Below are 19,879 nucleotides of genomic sequence, written 5' to 3'. Positions count from 1 at the left end.
CTATCTCCAATTTAGGTTAGACGGTCCCCTTAAGCAAATTTCAATTTTTGTACAAAGCTTGGAACGATCTGTGTGTGTCCAATTCAAGTTGTGTCGGAATTAGTTTTGATGGGTCTAAATCCATCACTCAACTTAATCATCTACTAATTTATTTACGACTTGAAATCAGCAAATACAAGTTTACTTAAAGGATTCCTAATATATTCACAGACGTATTTAAAAGTCTCAAAACCATAATATTCTTCCTATAAAAACAGTTATTCACTATTTGGTATAGCAAGGTCAACTGTCAAATTTGACACATTTTTCGATGATCTCATCAGGTGGCATGCATGGTCTCTCTTTGGATCTCAATATTTTCCCACTAGATGGCCAAGACCCAGTGTTTTTGCAGTATTTCGACACGCAAATGTATGACGTCACCATTTCAACCATCAATGAACGCATGGAACTAAAACAAAGCTTAATGTAAAGGAAAAACTAGAGAAGTGACGGAATTACCTACGATGTCAGAATAAAACACCGCTATTACCGCGTTTGCCCTAATTAAAACTCTGAGTGGAGTCAGAGTTACAATAAATCACAGATGCAGCTAATGATATTTCAGGCTGCATGAACTTTGACCCATCTCTAAAAACCTGCAGATATCCTGCAACCTGCATAGCAACTTAGCAAGTATCTTGGACTGCCTCTGTGCCTCAAGAATCAAGATCAATCAAGAGTGACAGCTTGGCAGTTGGGCCAGATGGCAGGGTTGGCGATTTTTTTTTATTTTTTTAAAAAAATCAAAAAAAAATCAAAAATCAATGTTTTTTTTGATTTTTTCATGATTTTTTTTTATTTATTTGATTTTTTCAGTTTTTTTGTCTTTTTTGAGGTGTTATTTTTTATGTTGCAACTAGCCTACTAACAATAACAGTATATGGATCATAATGGATGGCTAAAAAGGGCACTTATTGCCTCCAATAATGGCCAACAGGCCAAGGTGGTGTTTACCACTTAGGGATTTTCGGGTAAACAATTATTGATAAGTCTATTCATTAGCATTGTAAAATTTGTATGGAGCAAGGTAATGAGCTAAATGTTGACCATTCAACTGGCTTCAATATACAAAAACACTTAAGGAATGCAGATCTCCTAAACATTGAAGAGTCACATAACAGATATGTAGCTGATAGCACAGTGCACAGCACTATCAATAGATCTACTAGTTTTATGTCCTATAAATCTACCAGACTCTACCCTCTATACACACCGACTAGTAGTGACTGAATGACTGACTGCACTGTTCCCATTTAATTCAGACCAATAAACCAATACTAAACATAAACTGAACGATAACCAAACAAACCTCATACGACTTGAAACAAGACCTAAGTTATGAGAAAAGCTAACACTGTTTGAAATAAATATGTGCACAATTCAAATATTTTATATCCATTCAATGCTTTTAATTATTTTATATATAGGTAGTCTTATAATTGTAATTGTTTTGTTTCTAGTTTTAAATTCACATATTTAAAAATTGAAATTAAATATTTCAATTAGAATACTCGCATTAGGGTGGAAAATCTTTCTAATTGCCTAAAAGTTCAATACAATCTCAACCTCTCAATATACAGGGTGGAGCAGAACCGATTGAGCAGTTTTGAGGCGAAATAAGAGTAATGGAGGTACATAAAGAAGAAAATTTATTTTTCTAGAGATTAGCATAACATACCATTTAGAATACTTATGTTTCAAAAACAATATCTGGAAGATGGGGGCCGTTAGCTGCAACACACTGTTGGAGTTGTTCTCAGCGGAGGGAGTAACCATGACAGTGAATTCCGATTGCTATGCTGCAATGTTGCAAAACTTCTTTCAGCCCATGATGGAAAACATTGTTGAAAATGAAGCATTGAGAGACGTGTGGTTCCAGCAGGATGGGGCTACAGCTCACACAGCTCGAATGTCACTCAATGTTTTGAAATGCATGTTCCCAGACTCTGAGGGGTGATTTACATTGGCCTGTGAGGTCACCTGATTTGAGCATTTGCGATTTCTTTCTTTGTGGACATCTAAAAGAAAGGGGTTCAGAAGTCCCCCTCACACCCTACTACAGCTAAGGGGAGGGATTGTTGCAGCAGAGGTTATGGCCATACCTCGCCATATGTGCGAACGTGCTGTAGAAAACTTCCGAGAACGACTCCAACAGTGTGTTGCAGCTAACAAACCCCATCTTCCTGATATTATTTTCAAAACATAAGTATTTTAAATGGTATGTTATGTTAATCATGAGAAAAATAAACTTTCTTCTTTATGTACCTCCGTTACTCTTTTATTTTGCCTCAAAACTGTACAATCAGTTCTGCCCCATGATTTCAGATTCGTAATCTACACCCCAAAAAACATATAATTAAAAAAAAAAAACACCCTTTTTTTTGGATGTAGTTAATCTGCAATAATACCGAGCCGTCGAAGTGGGAAAAAATATGGTGTATTTTCGTTGTAATAATTTTGGTTAAGTAAAACTGTGGTCTGTGAGTACAAATTTCGAGAAAATTGTAATGAATTGGTGCTGAGATTTTGTCAGTAATAGCTAAGAAGCACAATGCCTCAATGGAGTGAATGGACCACCTGTCCTTGTAAGAGTCACTACTCAGTACTCACTCAGTGCAATGTTTTATTGTGCAGCTCCATTGCTCCACAGTCCCATTTGCAGAAGCTAAATGTCATTCAGAAGTCAGAACCAACACCTCCACTCTGCGCTTTGGCACATAAAACCTCTCCATTATATCATTGGAAGAATGGAAGTTGAAGTTGAAGCCTTGAAGGTCATGTTTTACTTGTAGGCTAACTCTACTGTCTACATAGAATGCAGTCATTATGCAGAATGGCAGAATGCTTGTAGTATATTGTCTCAGTATATAGAAATTTTGTGTGCTGCTAATACAGGGTGTGGCGCGGGAACTTACTTATTTGAATTGCGCGCCACGTGGCGGCCATTAGTCCTAGGAAGGTGGCGCCATGCGCAATATGGTGCGCGGGCTATGAAGTTTTTCGTCCACTCAGTTCAGTTGCGACCATGCAGCTGTCTCTTATACACATCTAGATGTGTATAAGAGACAGCCCCCATGTTAGTAAATAAAGGTGAGTGGGTAACGTAAGTTACGTAACCCCCATGTTAGTAAGTCGCGAAAAAAATCGGTTTTCCGATGCCAACTGCCAAAAATGGATTTCAGATTCGTAATCTACACCCCAAAAAACATATAACTAAAAAAAACACCCTTTTTTTTGGATGTAGTTAATCTGCAATAATACCGACGGCTCAACCAGAATGGGACTTACCCAAGTCTAAAAGCTTACCTACCGAACAAACCCAAGATTACGTTCCTCCTACATCTTACGTTTTTTTTATAAATCGATTTGCAGGCTTCGGGTATGCAGGCAGTAGGCTACACGGTACACGTCCCAGCGCCAGCCTTAGCACCACTATCATGACTATGGTTTTGGACACTTTACTTCTAGATCTCTTTACTTTCTAGCACCTCCACCAGCCTGTGAGGCAGTAAATTGTGAAAAGAAAAGGTACGGTGGTAGATACCGAACAAGCAACGGTTAGCTATTTCTACGGTAGGCTAAACGCAGCAAAGGCTAATAATGAATGTCTGCCCCTCGACAGACTACAGAGTCCACAACAGTGCGAGATGCACGAAGCTCGGTAGAGTAACCGTCAGAAACTCCATAAGGTTACCTAACATTTCTAATCAATTGAACTTATTTGCATATTTGAACATGAACGAATATTTTTTATTATCTAGGCACAGGAAATGTATATAGCTTATCCTTATTTGAGCATGAGGCTACCGGAGAAATGTAAGCCAAACGGTGTCACAAAAAGCATTTTAATAGGTACGCAAATATGATCATACAATTTTTGTTCAGCTTATGACCGGCCACCACCGACTAATATTATCTACTTATCTTTCAAATTTGAAAGAAATCCGTTCGGTATTTATGGATTTATGACTGGGTAAGTTGAAGGTGAAGTTAGGTTTGCCTCTTGAGCTCGCGCTTGAGTTCGCGCAAGTGTCGATTCGGTCCGACCACCCCTAACTTGACCCGCCTATCTACCTTGCTGCAGCCAATGAGCATGCCTACGCGCAGGAAGGAAAATAAAACTTAGAAATGGTGTTGGCATAGGGCAACACTGGCCACTCACAAGCTTCCCTGATGTAAAAGGAAGCAAGTCCAATTAAGAAAACGGAAGTGTGCATAATTCTGTGTAAGTATTCATCACAGAATAGGTACTGCATTCATCAGTATGCAGTATTAATTTATCATTATGTATTAATTATGACGAATGAAATACATTTTCAACAGAAATTAAAAACAAATCTAGGTGTGTAAGAAAATTCCCGAGAGTCAATAACAAGTTGAATATAAGTGAAATAATATCTTGCAATTAATGTATAATTTTGGTAACCTCTAAAGCAAAGTTACAAAATTTGTCAGCGGATTTAGGAAGTGGAACCATATAACTTAGCCTACGTAGGTTGTTAAAACCCTAACTTCTCGACGGCTTTTTTTTGTGTGTGTTTAGCTCTGCGACCTTTAATAAAAATTGCATTAAAATCAGTCGAAAAGGTAGGTTTAACAATTTTTGGATACTCATATCCGCCTAAATTTGTGGTTTAAATCTTCTATATAAAGTTTCAGCCTTAAAATGATTCCATACTTAGCGAAATATGAAGAATACGGTAATTGATGATCAATCGGGGGAATACTGGGGTTGGAATAGAACTACGTGGTGAAATATTTATTTTCTCTGTCGAATGAAACTTTACCTTTAATCTCCAGTGTTACAGAGTAGGTACTAATTTTCGAATTTTAGAATCCCTATATATTTATAAACAGAAGTCCAATTTTAATGACGCCTTTAGTTCGTATCCACATGTAATTATGAATGAATAGATTGTACATTTGTTTTTTCTCTAGTCTATTATTCGTGAATTGAGGTTTCAACATCCATATTTCGATTTTCGACTGTCCCAACTGACTGACAGTATCTGCGTGCCAAACTTTACGAACTGACGAAAGTCGATGAAGCTGAACTACGTAACATTTTCTTCACAAACCTGCGTTGAATTGGAGTGGCACCTTCTGTGCATTTAAATTTCTCGTTTGCACTTACAGAATTTCAGTGAAATCTGTGAGTGGTTAGCCAAAGGTATCAGTATTTATTTTTAGAGTACTTTATCGAAAGTGGTGTCCATGGTCATTCATAATCATGATCAATTAATCATGTACCTTAGTTGTAACGAAAAATTGTCTAAAATCATACTTTTGTAATAGAAGGAGGCTATATGTGATCTCTAAATCGTATTTTGAAGGAATGTCAGTTTCCTTGAGTTATATAGTTTTTTCACGGACGTTGTTCTCGCGTTTCGCTCGCGAACTTGTAAGTACGGCGTTTCCTAATAATGTTGGCAAAATAACCGCCATACTCGTACTTTGTTCGTATAGTTTCACGAGCCTTGCCAGACGTTGTTAGTGGAGCCTGCATTATTGTCGTGTTTCGCTTGTTGATTGTTCAGCATTCGATCTTCGGCCTGACAGATATCGTAATGCGAGCGGTATATTAATTTTTATTTTCCGTCTATGATTGCTCGTTTAGTAACACACTATCGCACTATGGTTTCCAACTCAACACTGTCGTTATTTATTTTTTATTATTATTACGTATATTTCTTTCTATATATGATACCGTATGTGATAATTAATCATAAATTGTCGTTCCACTGCTTCTGTAGCTTCTACAATGGAGTCGGCCAAGTTCATTGTTTTTTTCTTTGATTGCCTGCTGGACATGTCTCTGTTTATATTTGTTGCAGTACGAATTAAATGTTGGATTTCCAGACTATTTTTGATGTTGTATATGATTAAATTGACTTCAGTTCTGTAACCTGTGCACATAGCACTTGCTGTTAGTTTGATGATCAATATAGCCACTTGCTGGTCAAGATACTTTTATCTACAGCTTCAAAAGCTGATGTTCGGTAATGTGGAAACATATTTAAGGTATCTCCTGTGCCAGGTAAGCATTCAAAGTAGGATATATATATTAGGCTATTTATTAGTAATAAGTCTATATATAAGTAGTATAATAGTTAGTAGGCTACATATATATTCAAAGTAGGCTATATATATACTCGCTGGTTAAGATACTTTTATCTACATTAATTTCTACAGCTTCAAAACCTGATGAATTCGGTAATGTGGAAATATACATGGTATCTCCTGTGCCAGATAAGTATTCAAAGTAGGCTAGTAGGCTATAGTATCTATATATATACCTACAGCTGGGGAACCCCTTCTTGGTGAGCAGATTATGATTTAAATAGTGAAGCCTGTTATTCTTCTTGGTATAAACTCTTCGCTATAAACTCGTAGGCTCAAAATTTGCACTAAATTCATCATGCCATTATAGGAGTATTTGTAGTAGAAGGCAATCTTACGCGCTTCTACCAATTGTGCAAAGTATTTTCCAGTCTTTTCACGTTTCTTGCATAATTATGTTATTTATAGGGTATTTATTTTCTAATACAGTTAATGTTATTAACGTAATGATAGATTAAATAGACATTTAAACAATATAATGCATGCACTGTTGCCGCTAAGTGTATCAGAATTCCCTAGTGATTGTCTTGATAGTCTTATCCAGCAAACGCGACACGCTGACACTCATGTATCTGGCAATTTCACTAAATTGACTAATCAAATTTCAATTCAGAGATGAGGCAGCATATTGAAAGTTATCATTTCTAAAATAGTCGCAGTGTAAGGACAATATTGATAAAGCAACGTGTATATAACTATATTAAAGTTCAATCTCCCTTCCAGATCTTGGGCTTGCGGCCGCGAAAATGGAGGATCCTCTCCAATATCCTACAGATCGGGTGAGATGCTACGCCTTTTTTTTATATACAGTGGGGGGAAATAAATATTCGTACACTTGAAAAATCGTGTTTTAATGTATGTAAGTACACAAACTTGACAGGAAAAGTGATTTAAATTATGTATAGAGACGCATAGTATTCAAAAATACTATCAAAAGAAATTATATCTCAATGTAACAAAAAACAATGCAACATGTTCACTTTTCGGGTGAAAAAAGTATTCGTACAAAACAATAAATCCGCATTATTTTAATTTTATACTTGGTTGAATACCCTTTATTCAGCTCAACAGATACCAGTACTGGTATCTGTTGAGCTGAATAAAGGGTATTCAACCAAGTATTAAATTAAAATAATGCGGATTTATTGTTTTGTACGAATACTTTTTTCACGCGAAAAGTGAACATGTTGCATTGTTTTTTGTTGCATTGAGATTTAATTTCTTTTGATAGTATTTTTGAATACTATGCGTCTCTATACATAATTTAAATCACTTTTCCTGTTAAGTTTGTGTACTTACATACATTAAAATACGATTTTTCAAGTGTACGAATATTTATTTCCTCCCACTGTATCACCAATCACCAATGTTTTATATCACCAGTAAAACGAATATGGATTATTCAATATCCATAATATTCTCTCTTGACTCTTCGTATATCTTTATTGTCTATCCGTTTAGTTTGAGATAACAGTATGTGAAATTTTTTAACCCTCATCATTCCGTGTAAGTGTAACTGGAAGCATCACCGGCCGTGAATTTGGAATAGATTAGGCAGCGTGCAGACTTCACCGTGTTCTGGCCTATTGACTTTGAATGCAGGCGCTGAAGAGACCAAATTTTGTTTGTCTAGCGGCAGTTTGGGCTTGCAAAAATTTTGATGTGTACTTGTGCGGTTTAGGATTTAGCTTGCAAGTGGACCATAAACCTTTCGTTATGCTGATAAACAAGCGATCATTGCCTGATACCCCGATGAGATCTCAGAGACTGCTGATGAGGTTGGCGAGATATTCCCAGTGGCAGAGTACGTGCCAGGAAAATTTATGGTTGTAGCCAAAGCTCTAGATGTCTTGGTGAAAGTACGGACGACAATTTGTCTTTTCAGGTTCAAAAATATTAAGTAAACTCGGTGGAAAATATACCAATCCATCCGGAAATAAAATCTAGGAACTTGTGCGCTCAGCTCTCGGATCTCGTATTTTAAAAAGTGGCCAAGCATACTTCCCAGGGCTGGCCTGTGGGTGTTGAAATTACCTGCACGGAATACTTGCCTCATATAAATCATTTGACAATGAGGGAATGCTGATGTTCAAGAATATGATTGATATTTCACATGATATGCGGGTCGAAATGCTGAGGAAAATCCACACTGATGGTCACTTTTCTCTTCACAAGTCGAGGAAAATTGTTGGAGACGATTTGGTGGCCAAGATGTGCTCAAGATGTTCATTGAGCACCACGGTGCTCAAGATGTTCATTGATCGGTGCGAGTCCTGACAAAGGTTCAAAAGCAGGAACAGAGCAGAGCCCATGCGAGCAACGGTGCTGCAAGAGAGACCATGGATGAGGCTGGGTGCTGACTTGATGCAATTGGATGATAAAACTTATCTGATTATCAAATCCGGAATGAATATCCGGAACGACCTTTTAGCCAGACGGTAGTAGATAAATTGTCAAATGTGCTTTCAAAGTTTGGAAGTCCAGAAGTCTTCGTTACAGATGGCGCACCGCAGTTCCCGGGAGTGTTATTTAAAAATTTTATTGATTTTTGTGTACGGCTGCGTCTAGTCCTATGAGGTTTATTCACTATTTTTTAAACTATAACTCCCGTCCTAAATAGATACAAGTCTCAAATTTGGAATGCTGTTCCAGCTATTTTTCTTTATTTAACGTACGTTAAGATGAAATTCTGCTAAATTTGTTCAGTCTTTCAACAGTTTTTAGGAAGGGGAAAATTCTGCACCCCGTAATTCGTGAAGCGAGTGATTTTTCTACCATTATCTTGATGCACATAGGTTTAACTATTTATTCATCATTGAGCGGTACACTATTCACTTTTGAATCAGATTTCTGGAAGTAGATATAAGTCATAATACCAAAAAATTATGAAGTTCCATAGATTAACGCAAAATTTTTGCTTCGAGTATCCTACGTTGGAGGAGTCAAAGCATCCCCAATGGCTTATGAAATAACCTCAAACCTCATAAATTACCCGCCTGACGCTGTCAAGAGCCCCATCAGCCTCTCTTCCTCATCCCCGGACCGCGAATGACCATCGGTCGCACGCAGGCGCCGGACGCCCGCTGGCTATTCACAGGCCAATTCTGAAAGCCGCAACAATATCTTTGATCTCTGGGTCGTGTCAGCCACAAATATGTCGTTGAAGTGATTACGGGACCATGGTGACGACCGAACCGACACGTGAGCTCAGATTTCACAGCAATCTGCTGGACTCGGGGAACTCAGACTTCGCCCGGCGATACCCCAGACTATTAAATCATCATATTTCTGACCCATGTGTGCCACAGGCTAACGGGTGCGCGGAGCCGGGGGTCCAGCAGGCGAAGCGCTTACTTAGAAGCCATGGATTGCTCTAATGAATATAGAAACACGCCTCTGGACACCACCGGCTGCTCCATCGATCAGCTGCTGCAGGGACGCAGGTTGCGCACTATGCAGGTTGCCTGTGTTACCAAATGCACTCCTACCTCATTGGTCGGACATCGATGGGGTTTGAAGGGTGGTCGCTCAGGCTAAGATGAGGTCTTCGATTAACTATAATAAACGTCATGGTGCTCGTTCTCTGCCAGAACTAAGGCCGGGCAAAAATGTTAGAGCAAGATTGCCCCACTAAATGAAGTGTAGTGAACTTCCTACGACTACTACTGCGAGGCCGGGGAGCTCATCGTACCTGATTCGTGACAGGGGATTTTTTGAAGCCTTATCGGATGTCGCTGCCCCTCTGGAAAATAGGGTGCATGATGTTGCGGCTGAGGGAGGGGCGCTGGTGGTAGCCGAGGAAGATGAGCCTGCAGCGGCGCCTACTCAATGCCTCGTGCGGTTGAGGAGCCCTGTGCAGGGGCGGCAAGACAGGGGTTGTGCCCCTCCGCTGGATGTCCCACCACAAGTCCAGAAGCTGATGGGCAAGCGGCTTTATACCTCACGGTTTGATAGGGTAGTCAAACCGGTAGACAGGTTGGGTTTTTGAACTTGAAAATTTTTATGGTGATGGGTATTTATAAATTTTAATAAAGAATGTTCTTTTAAAACGTGAACAAGTGAACCGGGCAAATTATTATTGCTCGGATTTACGTGCACTTTACTTTAATGTACTAGATAGGGGTGGGGTTCTATCTTTTAAAGGGAGGAGATGTACCAAGGTAGAAGCCTAGCGCTTTGCTGCGCGTTGACGTGACCGCGACGCGTAGTTGTGTTGGGAGGTCACGGCGCGTCAATCGGCCATTTCTTTTGTCGGCCTCCTACTGCAATACATGCGCGTGTCCCTGGTCGTGTTTCACTGCCTCGAAGACTGGCACATATTCGTTTCACAGGTACATATTCGAGTAAACAGTCGCTGAAAGAAACTTCGTTTATCCATAACGAACCGCTGCGCGTATGGTAAAATTAACGCACCGTTGAAATTAACGCAACGTCGAAATTAAAGCAATTTATTCTGCGTTGAAAATAATTTAACGTCAAAATTAATCCAACTTTAAAATTTAATCAACGTTGAAAATAATCCAACTTTAAAATTAATTCTACGTTGAAATTAACGCAACGTTGAATAGTCTGAACGTAGGCTTAGAGATGCCGAGCCACTGCGCTTTAGAGATGCCGAGCCACTGCGCTTTAGAGATGTCGAGCCACTGCGCTTTAGAGATTCTCCTATTTTCTGAAACTATCAGTGTTGACAAGAACTTGTTCTCATGGTTGCATAAAATTCTAAAGAAACATTTTATTCTACCATCATAACCATAGAGATTGCTGCATACCTCATAATTAATTTCTGAGTATTTTGATCCTTCAGCAGCGCCATTCTTCTGTGTTTTTACAAAGCGAAATTCTCCTAATAATAGCGTTTTTAGGCCATAGGCTCTTCGCCGACAGAACATTCACAACTAGTTGCGGCCTCGAACTCTCAATTCACTGCTCCAATTTTGCTGTGCTCAAGCGCCCGGCCTCCTCGCCGATTCTGACCAGAAACTGGCACGCCGAGCTGGGATCGAACCAATACCTCTCGATCTGCTTCAATCCTGATACTCTGTACTGTAAGCATTGGGCCACCCTGCCCATAAGAATTGAGAAAGATGGTTCCTAGCAAAATCGGCGTTTTTATCTCACATGCTACTTTATAGTTCCCCTGATGATTTTTTTTCTGCAAATTTTGAACTTGTGATGGAGCGATTTTCCAAACTGTTTCCAAAGAAGATATGTTTTAAAGAATCGCTCCGCCATCAGCTCAAAATTTAGGGAATTCAAATACAATCATCATGGAAACTATAACTTAATACGGAAGAGATAAAAACCTAAGTGAATAAAAACCGGGCAACAAAACAGTAGAACCTGTCGATCAAAAATTTCGAAGGGAACGAACTGTAGGCTTTATTGAGTCGAGGTTTCCGGTAAAAATGTGCAGCGATTTCAAAATCCCCAAAACCAACCCAGACAGAGGGTTAAAACTAAGTTTATTAGAGTCGCTTTCAAACACAGGTACGTGGCACTGTTCAGTGTGAAGGCACACTGCTGAGTGAAACGGGTGAGCGAGAGGCAGATTTGAAAAATAGCTCCTGCGGTGTACGGCAACCCGGAGGTCAAAGTTCCGATACGTCATTCCGACGAACTCAGATGAGCACCGCGTCCAACTGCATTAAAAAACTATAGAAAATCGTTTTCTGGCTGGGACATCATCCTTATCCATAAAAAATGTGGAGCCAATTATGAAATTTTCACGAGTAAAACGTGCAAGTTAATATACCTAATATATCCCAGAAATAAGATCCCAGAAATATATCCCATTCTCTTGATGTTAAAAAAATGTCGAGCTAACCAAGTAGGCTGGGCTAAGTAAAATAAATAGTATAGTTACAGATTCAGGTTCATTATTGACTATTCTTCAAAACTTTTTTGAATCTTGTTTATTTCGAACCACGTCTTTAAAGAAACAAAACATTTTTTTTTCATTAATTAAACTGTTGCTGATGCTTATAGTAGGAAAACTATTTATCGCACTCTGTCCTACTTTGGTAGATCCTCTGAAAATAAGTCCACAGAATTAATACTTTTATTTCTGAACAATTTTCCGCTTGTTATCAGGTGTTATTTACTCGTGAATAATATCAGAATTGGCCTCTTTTCAGCAATAAGAATTCTGTTTATGGTCAAATACGTGTTTCATGTTTTATGAATATAGGTGTGCGTGATGCGCATTCGCGAAGCCGGAATGGGGTCTTCTAACTTTTATCTCCGGGTTGCCGAACACAGCTGGAGTTATCGTTCGAATCTGCCTCTTTTCTACCCTACCATATTGCTCTGCTGTGTGATTTAACGCTGAACAGTGTGCGTACCTGTGTCTGTAAGCTATTCTTAGGTATTTAGTTCTGGTTCGATTTTGAGGATTATGAAATTGCTGCACATTTTTGGACGGAAGCCTAGGCCTTAGTAGTGCCTTCAGTTCGTATCCTTTTGTAATTGTTAATCGATAGGCTTTTGTGTTCTGTTGTCGGTGTTTTGCAGCTTAATTTTTAACCTCCTCAGTGTTAATTAGAATTTTCTCCGTTGATTGTCCTTTAATGTTGTTGTTGAAATCCTTCTCCGTTGTTGAAAAATACGGAAGAAAAGGAAGTAAAGAACAAGACAGCTGATTTATCAGAAGTCGCTAATGACAGCTCACGTGAATTGCTTGATAGAGAACGTAGGAAGGCCAACCTGGTCTGGTTTGGGATTCCTGAAAGTAACGCATCTGATGCGAAGGACCGAGTGATGGATTATTATTCCATAACAACAGATTACAGCAGAAGAATGAATTTCCACTGTGAGGTAAGAACGTTATATACCAGGTACATTCAAGTTATAACGCACCAAATTTTTCTCTCACTTATCACTCGCCCAAAACCAATGATATTTGTGTCACTTCTCTATGGAATCTCCTTGCAGACGTGCGCAGTTTTCAAAACGCCACAATTAAGGTAATGATTTCATGGCTACTCCGAACGCGTCTTTTGGAGCCTAATGTGACCGATGAAAAATCGCTAAATTTGAGTGCTTCCATTGAGCCGACGGACTCATTTTAACATAAACCGCTTGTTTCTATCTAATCCCAATTAAAATAAAAAGTATCGGAGGCGTAATAATTTGAATGCGCCTCGTTATTGAACGAAACGGCTACCACTTTGTCATGTGCGCTCAATATTCCCCAACTGTTATTGCTTAGGACACAGTTTCTTTATAATTTTGTACACGCAAATCATTACAGGCGTGTACGCGCAGTCATTTTTCAACTTTTTTTTTCAAATTAAGCTTAAAAAAAATAATCAATGTACATCATATTAATACTTGGATTGTTTCTGATTAACTTATATTCTTAATATCTTAATTTAAATAGCTGCAGTTGAAGAACAAATTTGCAGTTGAATTTCATGTTGTTCATAAATGTGTTTGAATCTATTTGCAGGTATGCCGCAAAACAATGAACGGCCTCAACTCTTTGAATGCTCACGATAGTTCAGGATCTCATGTGAAAGTAAGCTGCTTGTTTAAGAGCTTTCGAGTTGACGCTGGAATTTCAAACGTAATCAACCGACATTTGATTGTCAGTTTATAGTGCTACGCACAGTAATGTTGATACGTAACTAGAGGATTTATTATATGGTATTTTAACGGCATAATTTGAATTTTGATCAAAAATCGTCGTTCCAAAAGAGATTATTGTTAGAATAATGATTATGGCAATAAATATGGTTGATGTCAGTGAATAAATAATAACTGCCGCTTCTACACAATAGACTCAGTTATNTCTCGGATGTGCAGGTCTTGAATGCTCTTTGTATGAGAGCTCGCACTGTGTTGGTTTTATAGCGCTGAGGGCATTCACTTTCTTCGTTAAGCACTTTTCCGACATCGGTAGGTTTTCGGTAAACATTAGTGACAAAGGAATTATCTTCAATTCGCACTAATATATCCAGGAATGGCAATTTGTGATTTCGTCCAATTTCATGGGTAAAAGTCAAGACTGATTCATGTTCCAGGGCTCTTCGCAGTTCGATCAAGTGCTCTTCGTCTCGAATGACAACAAAAATGTCATCTACGTATCTGCAGTAAAGCTCAGGCTTGATCTGTGTATTGAGCAACACTTGATTTTCCAGTTCACACATATAGAATTCTGCAAAAGTTGGACCTAGAGGGCATCCCATGGCTACGCCGTTAATTTGTCGGTAAATTTTGTTATCAGGAGTCCGGAAGGCAGATTCTGATGTACAGAGGCGAAGAAGGTCAATTAAGATCTTTTTTGGTATAGATGGGGCTGGCAGGGTTTCGTGCGAATACACATGCTTCATGATAATTTCTAACGTTTCTTCGGTTGGTACGTTAGTGAACAAACTAGTAACATCCAGCGAAGCTAGCAGGCCAGAAGGGTGCGAGGCATGAATAATGTCCAAGAAGTCATTTCTAGATTTCAGAGAGTATTTCTTAGGGATATAAGGTTTAATTATAGCGTCCAGTTCTTTAGCGGTCTTGTATACAGGAGAAGTTACTTGCGAAATTATAGGCCTTAGTGGGTTGTCTTCTTTGTGAGTTTTGACGTTTCCATAGAGGTATCATATATTTTCGATCTCCCGACGCCAGCAAGAAATCTGGTTCGACTCATTGAAAAAACGAACAAGAAGATTGTTAATAAAAGGCATGCTCTGGTCTTCGATCAAACTTGCATAAAACCAAATAAGTGTACATGTTTAAATATTAAATGATGTTCCTGGACAAACCTTGACGAACGAGATAAGGACAAGTTTTTTTTCCACATTTCGATATCCGATATAATGCATTCGCAATTTTCACACTTCGTGTTTTAATCGCCAAAAGTCACTTAGACCATTATAGAAGAGTAATAATGCAGTTGCATGGTTGTACACGAACGATATTCTTTACGTAGCAAATATTTATATATTCTATTTATATATTTCGTTATGGCGTCCACCAGGAGCATAGTTGAAGCATAACTAGTTTATTAATTTAACTTATTCGTCCAATGTTACTCTCATTCATGTCAGCTATCCTATATACCGTATTGACGTGCGGTTTGAATTGTGTGGGCATTCCTCGCCTTTCGTTGGTGTGCGAGCAATTTACATGTTATAATTTCTCTAGTTCGAGGTAGCATATGACTTCCATTAACAATCCGTTATGAATGCAACGCGAAAAAAAATTAATTGCTTCATATAGAGTTCAATTGTTTCTTTTTCGCAGAAATTCAACTTCCAGTGTAAAGTGAGAGCTTTTTCTCTCGAAGTCCGCAATACACTGCGACAAAGAGCTTTCGAAAGAGAAGGAGTAAGGGTCGAAGATATCATCACCATTGAAGGTAATCAATTACTTCGTGAGAATTAACGCTAATCATAATACCCGAAATTTCATCCCTCGGTATTAATTTTTTATTTATTTAACAGTTAGCATAAGGGACACTTCTTTCACTTCCTTATACCTTTTTAGCGCATTTTCCCATTTATGAAAAAATGCACTAGTGTGCTCGCCATGTCCGTCTGTCCGTCCGTCTGTCTGTCCGTCCGTGACTTCATGTTTTCGTCGATGAGAAAATGGCTCTCTCACTCACTGCAGTGAGTACTGAGTTATATTTTTTGTTAGTTGATGTGTATATTTTGTTACTAATAAATTTAATATTTTGAAATATGACTGTGCCTGCTCAAAAATAAAAATAATAAAAAATATATTTTGCCTAAACTAATATTAGTCATTCCTTGCAATCGGGAGACATGTAACAATTTAGTATTAAGTTAAATTTTTACTATGCATTCCGTCAATCAACTTCAGAGAATAGTTGTTTGAAAGCCCAACTCTCACAGACGAATCGCTGTACCCGGACCGATGGGAAGAGGTCCGGACTGCGAAGACAAGGCTGCGTCAGAAGCAAGTCAGGTCGGTTATATTGACTATTCAGGAATTTATTTTAAAAAGAATATATATTTACCGCAATATTCCTGAGTATATATTGACTATATTCTATATTGTGAATGTTCCTTTAAGTTTCATTTTCTATAATGTAGCATTTTTTCTAGCACGAAACTAGGCTTTCATAAGCATGAGCTGCAATTTGCAGTTGCAACTACGCTCCATTTTGTTCCAAAAAATTCTCATTCTATTAAACTTTTAGTGAATTGGCGCCGGAATGTTCGCAAATTATGTATTTGGTTTCAGCATGTATACGATAGTCATAGAATTTGATAGGTTTGATTGAAGACCAGAGCGTAGTTTTTATTAACAATTAACAATTACAGATCGAAGCAATATAAATGAAAAACTTCTGCCTAACTACACTAAGATTTTGATATATGCATTAACCAGAGTTCCGTCAAGTTACTCGTTTGTGTTTCAGAGCTGGGAGCTATGGCGGACGCAATCCTAGCTCCTCTTCTCGTAAGTGATGCAGCAAAATCTCTTATGTCAATGCAATATATTGTTGTTTAATTTATCGGCCTAAAACATGAATCGGAATGCATCCTTATTGAATAAAATAAAACATATTGAATATAATGCATTTTTATTGAATAATCGTTTCGTGCACCTAAACTGTACCATAATCTGTGTCCTGAAGCACATTCAGATCGTAACTTCTTGTGTGTATGTAATGATTTAAGCGTGTTTACTAGTAGCACGAGTATCTATATTCATTTAAATGAACAGATGGAGAATACAAAAATGATTTTTTTTTTATAGGAAGTCGTTGCGTTAGTGTGGAAAGGTCAAGCCTGACTTCTTTCAAGCGGAAAGCGAGTGAGGATCAAGTGGGGCGAGTCGTCGCGAGCTTCCTTCGCGACGTGAGGAACCACCAGGGATACGAGCTTGAGCAAAGTCGTTTGGCTGCTCGCAGGCAACGCTGTAAGAGGTTTTTTGTTTCATGTCAAATTGCTTAATGCGTGTAGCGGCGAATTGCAGAAAAGTCGTAAATTGGTGTTTTGATATTAATTGAAATTTTTGAGGCATCCCAATGCAATAGAATTGTACTTGTAATAGACTGTAAATTGCAATTGTATTTTACGTGGTGTTGCTATTTATTCACCTACATGTGCAATACTTTGTTTTACGTTTCAGGAAATTTGTTAGATGTTGGTTTTTTGAATGATCATCTAGTCACAAATTTTTATTCTAACTCGTAATATATATGTCTTCCCTCAAATATTTCATAAGGTATGATTTGAAGAAATTTNAGGCGTTCATACTCGGAGCTTCAACGATGCCATCAGGGAGGCTGTTCCACATGTCGGTGACTCGAAGCGAGAAGAAATGTTGTCGCGTTGATGTGTTACAACGCAGTTTTTTTTAGTTTAAAGCCGTGGCCCCTGGTGTTGGTTCTTGTTTCAAATTCTAGTATTCCTTCTGGGACCTTGTATAAACCGTGGGTATAATTTTATACTTCAATGAGGTTAAACAGCAGACGTCGATGACAGGCTTGGAAGCTTCATAATCTTTAAGGCTTGCCTTTTTTTCTTCATAAGGCTTGCCTTTTAATCCCGGAATTATCCTTGTTGTACGCCTTCGAACACTCTCGACTAAATTTGTGTCATTTATTGTTTTGGTGACCACACGGCGTTTCCAAACTCTAGGTTCTGACGCAGGTCTGCTACAAACAACAGTTTCATCGCTTCGGCATCTACAGTATGTAATCGTAAGAGCGTCTGATCAGTTCAAGTCGTATATTGGCTTTATTAGCTTGAGCTTCAATATGCTTAGAATTTTTCAAGTCATTGCACAAATTAACTCTTAAATCTTTTGCCAATAGGATTTGTTTATTTTGACATCATCACTCTGTCGTTACAACCATGTCTTCTCATACTGTAATCTTGCTGTTTATTATAAATTGCCAAGGTAGAGTACTTTACATTTGTCACCGTTAAAACGCAGTGGCCACTTATCAGCCCAGTCAACCGACCTGTCAAGATCACCTTGAAACTGTACATTTTGCGACGTATTCTTCACTGTATTATAAACTTTTGTGTCGTCAGCATACTTCGAGCACGCGATAGACACAGCTTCTGGCTGATCGTTTATAAACGCAACATTTAAAAGAGACCCGAGAACGCTTCCTTGTGGCATGCCGCTGCGCACTGAAGCCCAGTTTGATACGGACCCATTAATACTGACACGTTGTCCCTTTCGTCCAGCAGGTGGGTCCATTCGTTCAGAGTAGACAAGAGGTTAGTGGTGCAGGATCTCCCGGCAATAAAGCCACGTTGACAGTCTGAAAGGAGATTATTAGCAGTCAAATGATCTATCAATCGATCTCTCACAACAGATTCCATTACATTGCAAACGCCACTTGTGAAACTAACAGGGCGATAGATGCCCGGGCAGCTTTTGTCACCTTTTTAGAGCACTTTATCATTCATGGAAAAGATGCTCTTTTGTGCTCGTCGTGTCCATGGTTGAATATTAATATTAATTAAACCATGGTCATGTCCGTCTGCCCGTGACTTCACGTTTTCGTCGACGAGAAAATGAGCTCTCTGTCAATAACCGATTCGACACTTCAGCGAACTCGCGTGCGAACTCGCCTGCGAGCTCGAACTTCATTTTCAACTGTGGCACTCATAACTCCTTCAATTATNGCTTGAGCTTCAATATGCTTAGAATATTTCAAGTCATTGCACAAATAAACTCCTAAATCTTTTGCCAATAGGATTTGTTTATTTTGACATCATCACTCTGTCGTTACAACCATGTCTTCTCATACTGTAATCTTGCTGTTTATTATAAATTGCCAAGGTAGAGTACTTTACATTTGTCAGCGTTAAAACGCAGTTGCCACTTATCAGCCCAGTCAACCAACCTGTCAAGATCACCTTGAAACTGTACATTTTGCGACGTATTCTTCACTGTATTATAAACTTTTGTGTCGTCAGCATACATCGAGCACGCGCTAGACACAGCTTCTGGCTGATCGTTTATAAACGCAACATGTAAAAGAGGCCCGAGAACGCTTCCCTGTGGCATGCCGCTGCGCACTGAAGCCCAGTTTGATACGGCCCCATTAATACTGACACGTTGTCGTCTCGCGACTAGAAAATCTTTGATCTATTTGAGTACATTACTGTCAATTCCCAAAGACTTCGATTTACGCAACAGTCGCTCATGTGGGACACTGTCAAATGCCTTGGTAAACTCGAGCTACACTGCATCTAACGGCTGCGTTTCGTCCAGCAGGCGGGTCCATCCATTCAGAGTAGAGAAGAGGTTAGTGGTGCAGGGTCTACCGGCAATAAAGCCATGGTGACAGTCTGATAGGAAATTGTTAAAAAAAAGTCAAATGATCGATCCCTCACAACAGATTTCATTACCTTGCAAACGACACTTGTGAATCTGACAGGGCGATAGATGCCCGGGCAGCTTTTGTTACCTTTTTAGCGCATTTTATCATTTATGGAAAAAATGACCTATTGTGCTCGTCATGTCCATGGTTGAATATTAATGGTAATTCAACTATGGTCATGTCCGTTTGTCTGTCCGCCTGTCCGTGACTTCACGTTTTCGTCGACGAGAAAATGCGCTCCCTGTCACTCACTGCAGTGAGTACTGAATTATATTTTTTGAACAATTGTGTCACTTGAGCTTCTTTCCAGTCAGCCGGCAAGATCCCTTTGTTCAAAATTTTTCGAAAAAAATTACGTCAAAAGGCCGGCCAGGATAGTTGCTAATTCTTTGAGTAATCTGG

At 38.9% G+C, this 19,879-nt stretch overlaps 1 long non-coding RNA gene across 1 annotated transcript; it reads left to right on the top strand.

Annotated features, from left to right (window-relative positions):
• The first annotated feature begins 15,408 nt into the window (after positions 1-15,408).
• On the top strand, positions 15,409-17,049 carry LOC108678796. Its single transcript, XR_001931336.2, has 4 exons — positions 15,409-15,517; positions 16,017-16,089; positions 16,547-16,587; positions 16,888-17,049. It is a non-coding gene; the product is annotated as an uncharacterized LOC108678796 (long non-coding RNA).
• The last annotated feature ends 2,830 nt before the right edge of the window (positions 17,050-19,879 follow it).

Source organism: Hyalella azteca, unplaced genomic scaffold, assembly GCF_000764305.2.
Source record: "Hyalella azteca isolate HAZT.00-mixed unplaced genomic scaffold, Hazt_2.0.2 contig11277, whole genome shotgun sequence".
Taxonomy (NCBI): Eukaryota; Metazoa; Arthropoda; class Malacostraca; order Amphipoda; family Hyalellidae; genus Hyalella; species Hyalella azteca.
Note: the sequence above shows the minus strand (reverse complement) of the source record. Positions and strands in the feature narration are given on the sequence as shown.